Below are 5,988 nucleotides of genomic sequence, written 5' to 3'. Positions count from 1 at the left end.
GCAGAAGAAACAATTTCTACCCACCCGAAATGACCACATTATATTTTTTGGCATTTTACAGCCATAAATCTACAAATCCGCGCGAGTCCCAAATTTTTGTGTGCTATAGCCCATGCCTTCCGCCTTGGGCCCAGATGGATCCATCGTGGAATCGCCAAATATTTGTCCCGGACATTAAATACGGCATAAGAAACAATTTTTACCCACCCGAAATGACCACATTATATTTTTTGGCATTTTACAGCCATAAAACTGCAAATCCGCGCGAGTCCCAAATTTTTGTGTGCTATAGCCCATGCCTTCCGCCTTGGGCCCGGATGGATCCGTCGTGGAATCGCCTAATATTTGTCCCGGACATTAAATACGGCATAAGAAACAATTTCTACCCACCCGAAATGACCACATTATATTTTTTGGCATTTTACAGCCATAAATCTGCAAATCCGCGCGAGTCCCAAATTTTTGTGTGCTATAGCCCATGCCTTCCGCCTTGGGCCCGGATGGATCCATCGTGGAATCGCCTAATATTTGTCCCCGACATCAAATACAGCATAAGAAACAATTTTCACCCACTAGAAATGACCACATTATATTTTTTGGCATTTTACAGCCATAAAACTGCAAATCCGCGCGAGTCCCAAATTTTTGTGTGCTATAGCCCATGCCTTCCGCCTTGGGCCCGGATGGAACCGTCGTGGAATCGCCTAATATTTGTTCCAGACATTAAATACGGCATAAGAAACAATTTCTACCCACCCGAAATGACCACATTATATTTTTTGGCATTTTACAGCCATAAATCTGCAAATCCGCGCGAGTCCCAAATTTTTGTGTGCTATAGCCCATGCCTTCCGCCTTGGGCCAGGATGGATCCATCGTGGAATCGCCAAATATTTGTCCCGGACATTAAATACGGCATAAGAAACAATTTTTACCCACCCGAAATGACCACATTATATTTTTTGGCATTTTACAGCCATAAAACTGCAAATCCGCGCGAGTCCCAAATTTTTGTGTGCTATAGCCCATGCCTTCCGCCTTGGGCCCGGATGGATCCGTCGTGGAATCGCCTAATATTTGTCCCGGACATTAAATACGGCATAAGAAACAATTTCTACCCACCCGAAATGACCACATTATATTTTTTGGCATTTTACAGCCATAAATCTGCAAATCCGCGCGAGTCCCAAATTTTTGTGTGCTATAGCCCATGCCTTCCGCCTTGGGCCCGGATGGATCCATCGTGGAATCGCCTAATATTTGTCCCGGACATTAAATACGGCATAAAAAACAATTTCTACCCACCCGAAATGACCACATTATATTTTTTGGCATTTTACAGCCATAAAACTGCAAATCCGCGCGAGTCCCAAATTTTTGTGTGCTATAGCCCATGCCTTCCGCCTTGGGCCCGGATGGATCCGTCGTGGAATCGCCTAATATTTGTCCCGGACATTAAATACGGCATAAGAAACAATTTCTACCCACCCGAAATGACCACATTATATTTTTTGGCATTTTACAGCCATAAATCTGCAAATCCGCGCGAGTCCCAAATTTTTGTGTGCTATAGCCCATGCCTTCCGCCTTGGGCCCGGATGGATCCATCGTGGAATCGCCTAATATTTGTCCCGGACATTAAATACGGCATAAAAAACAATTTCTACCCACCCGAAATGACCACATTATATTTTTTGGCATTTTACAGCCATAAAACTGCAAATCCGCGCGAGTCCCAAATTTTTGTGTGCTATAGCCCATGCCTTCCGCCTTGGGCCCGGATGGATCCATCGTGGAATCGCCTAATATTTGTCCTGGACATTAAATACGGCAGAAGAAACAATTTCTACCCACCCGAAATGACCACATTATATTTTTTGGCATTTTACAGCCATAAAACTGCAAATCCGCGCGAGTCCCAAATTTTTGTGTGCTATAGCCCATGCCTTCCGCCTTGGGCCCGGATGGAACCGTCGTGGAATCGCCTAATATTTGTTCCAGACATTAAATACGGCATAAGAAACAATTTCTACCCACCCGAAATGACCACATTATATTTTTTGGCATTTTACAGCCATAAATCTGCAAATCCGCGCGAGTCCCAAATTTTTGTGTGCTATAGCCCATGCCTTCCGCCTTGGGCCCGGATGGAACCGTCGTGGAATCGACTAATATTTGTTCCAGACATTAAATACGGCATAAGAAACAATTTCTACCCACCCGAAATGACCACATTATATTTTCTGGCATTTTACAGCCATAAATCTGCAAATCCGCGCGAGTCCCAAATTTTTGTGTGCTATAGCCCATGCCTTCCGCCTTGGGCCCGGATGGATCCATCGTGGAATCGCCTAATATTTGTCCCCGACATCAAATACAGCATAAGAAACAATTTCCACCCACTAGAAATGACCACATTATATTTTTTGGCATTATACAGCCATAAAATTGCAAATCCGCGCGAGTCCCAAATTTTTGTGTGCGCCCATGCCTTCCGCCTTGGGCCCGGATGGATCCGTCGTGGAATCGCCTAATATTTGTCCCGGACATTAAATACGGCATAAGAAACAATTTTTACCTACCCGAAATGACCACATTATATTTTTTGGCATTTTACAACCATAAAACTGCAAATCCGCGCGAGTCCCAAATTTTTGTGTGCTATAGCCCATGCCTTCCGCCTTGGGCCCGGATGGATCCGTCGTGGAATCGCCTAATATTTGTTCCAGACATTAAATACGGCATAAGAAACAATTTCTACCCACCCGAAATGACCACATTATATTTTTTGGTATTTTACAGCCATAAATCTGCAAATCCGCGCGAGTCCCAAATTTTTGTGTGCTATAGCCCATGCCTTCCACCTTGGGCCCGGATGGAACCGTCGTGGAATCGACTAATATTTGTTCCAGATATTAAATACGGCATAAGAAACAATTTCTACCCACCCGAAATGACCACATTATATTTTTTGGCATTTTACAGCCATAAATCTGCAAATCCGCGCGAGTCCCAAATTTTTGTGTGCTATAGCCCATGCCTTCCGCCTTGGGCCCGGATGGAACCGTCGTGGAATCGACTAATATTTGTTCCAGACATTAAATACGGCATAAGAAACAATTTCTACCCACCCGAAATGACCACATTATATTTTCTGGCATTTTACAGCCATAAATCTGCAAATCCGCGCGAGTCCCAAATTTTTGTGTGCTATAGCCCATGCCTTCCGCCTTGGGCCCGGATGGATCCATCGTGGAATCGCCAAATATTTGTCCCGGACATTAAATACGGCATAAGAAACAATTTTTACCCACCCGAAATGACCACATTATATTTTTTGGCATTTTACAGCCATAAAACTGCAAATCCGCGCGAGTCCCAAATTTTTGTGTGCTATAGCCCATGCCTTCCGCCTTGGGCCCGGATGGATCCGTCGTGGAATCGCCTAATATTTGTCCCGGACATTAAATACGGCATAAGAAACAATTTCTACCCACCCGAAATGACCACATTATATTTTTTGGCATTTTACAGCCATAAATCTGCAAATCCGCGCGAGTCCCAAATTTTTGTGTGCTATAGCCCATGCCTTCCGCCTTGGGCCCGGATGGATCCATCGTGGAATCGCCTAATATTTGTCCCGGACATTAAATACGGCATAAAAAACAATTTCTACCCACCCGAAATGACCACATTATATTTTTTGGCATTTTACAGCCATAAAACTGCAAATCCGCGCGAGTCCCAAATTTTTGTGTGCTATAGCCCATGCCTTCCGCCTTGGGCCCGGATGGATCCATCGTGGAATCGCCTAATATTTGTCCTGGACATTAAATACGGCAGAAGAAACAATTTCTACCCACCCGAAATGACCACATTATATTTTTTGGCATTTTACAGCCATAAAACTGCAAATCCGCGCGAGTCCCAAATTTTTGTGTGCTATAGCCCATGCCTTCCGCCTTGGGCCCGGATGGAACCGTCGTGGAATCGCCTAATATTTGTTCCAGACATTAAATACGGCATAAGAAACAATTTCTACCCACCCGAAATGACCACATTATATTTTTTGGCATTTTACAGCCATAAATCTGCAAATCCGCGCGAGTCCCAAATTTTTGTGTGCTATAGCCCATGCCTTCCGCCTTGGGCCCGGATGGAACCGTCGTGGAATCGACTAATATTTGTTCCAGACATTAAATACGGCATAAGAAACAATTTCTACCCACCCGAAATGACCACATTATATTTTCTGGCATTTTACAGCCATAAATCTGCAAATCCGCGCGAGTCCCAAATTTTTGTGTGCTATAGCCCATGCCTTCCGCCTTGGGCCCGGATGGATCCATCGTGGAATCGCCTAATATTTGTCCCCGACATCAAATACAGCATAAGAAACAATTTCCACCCACTAGAAATGACCACATTATATTTTTTGGCATTATACAGCCATAAAATTGCAAATCCGCGCGAGTCCCAAATTTTTGTGTGCGCCCATGCCTTCCGCCTTGGGCCCGGATGGATCCGTCGTGGAATCGCCTAATATTTGTCCCGGACATTAAATACGGCATAAGAAACAATTTTTACCTACCCGAAATGACCACATTATATTTTTTGGCATTTTACAACCATAAAACTGCAAATCCGCGCGAGTCCCAAATTTTTGTGTGCTATAGCCCATGCCTTCCGCCTTGGGCCCGGATGGATCCGTCGTGGAATCGCCTAATATTTGTTCCAGACATTAAATACGGCATAAGAAACAATTTCTACCCACCCGAAATGACCACATTATATTTTTTGGTATTTTACAGCCATAAATCTGCAAATCCGCGCGAGTCCCAAATTTTTGTGTGCTATAGCCCATGCCTTCCACCTTGGGCCCGGATGGAACCGTCGTGGAATCGACTAATATTTGTTCCAGATATTAAATACGGCATAAGAAACAATTTCTACCCACCCGAAATGACCACATTATATTTTTTGGCATTTTACAGCCATAAATCTGCAAATCCGCGCGAGTCCCAAATTTTTGTGTGCTATAGCCCATGCCTTCCGCCTTGGGCCCGGATGGATTCATCGTGGAATCGCCTAATATTTGTCCCCGACATCAAATACAGCATAAGAAACAATTTCCACCCACCCGAAATGACCCCATTATATTTTCTGGCATTTTAAAGCCATAAATCTGCAAATTCGCGCGAGTCCCAAATTTTTGTGTGCTATAGCCCATGCCTTCCGCCTTGGGCCCGGATGGATCCCTCGTGGAATCGCCTAATATTTGTCCCGGACATTAAATACGGCAGAAGAAACAATTTCTACCCACCCGAAATGACCACATTATATTTTCTGGCATTTTACAGCCATAAATCTGCAAATCCGCGCGAGTCCCAAATTTTTGTGTGCTATAGCCCATGCCTTCCGCCTTGGGCCCGGATGGATCCATCGTGGAATCGCCTAATATTTGTCCCCGACATCAAATACAGCATAAGAAACAATTTCCACCCACTAGAAATGACCACATTATATTTTTTGGCATTATACAGCCATAAAATTGCAAATCCGCGCGAGTCCCAAATTTTTGTGGTGCGCCCATGCCTTCCGCCTTGGGCCCGGATGGATCCGTCGTGGAATCGCCTAATATTTGTCCCGGACATTAAATACGGCATAAGAAACAATTTTTACCTACCCGAAATGACCACATTATATTTTTTGGCATTTTACAACCATAAAACTGCAAATCCGCGCGAGTCCCAAATTTTTGTGTGCTATAGCCCATGCCTTCCGCCTTGGGCCCGGATGGATCCGTCGTGGAATCGCCTAATATTTGTTCCAGACATTAAATACGGCATAAGAAACAATTTCTACCCACCCGAAATGACCACATTATATTTTTTGGTATTTTACAGCCATAAATCTGCAAATCCGCGCGAGTCCCAAATTTTTGTGTGCTATAGCCCATGCCTTCCACCTTGGGCCCGGATGGAACCG

Source organism: Nicotiana sylvestris, chromosome 5 (assembly GCF_000393655.2).
Source record: "Nicotiana sylvestris chromosome 5, ASM39365v2, whole genome shotgun sequence".
Classification (NCBI taxonomy): Eukaryota; Viridiplantae; Streptophyta; class Magnoliopsida; order Solanales; family Solanaceae; genus Nicotiana; species Nicotiana sylvestris.
The sequence above is the reverse complement of the archived record's forward strand: the minus strand, read 5'-3'. Positions refer to the sequence as shown.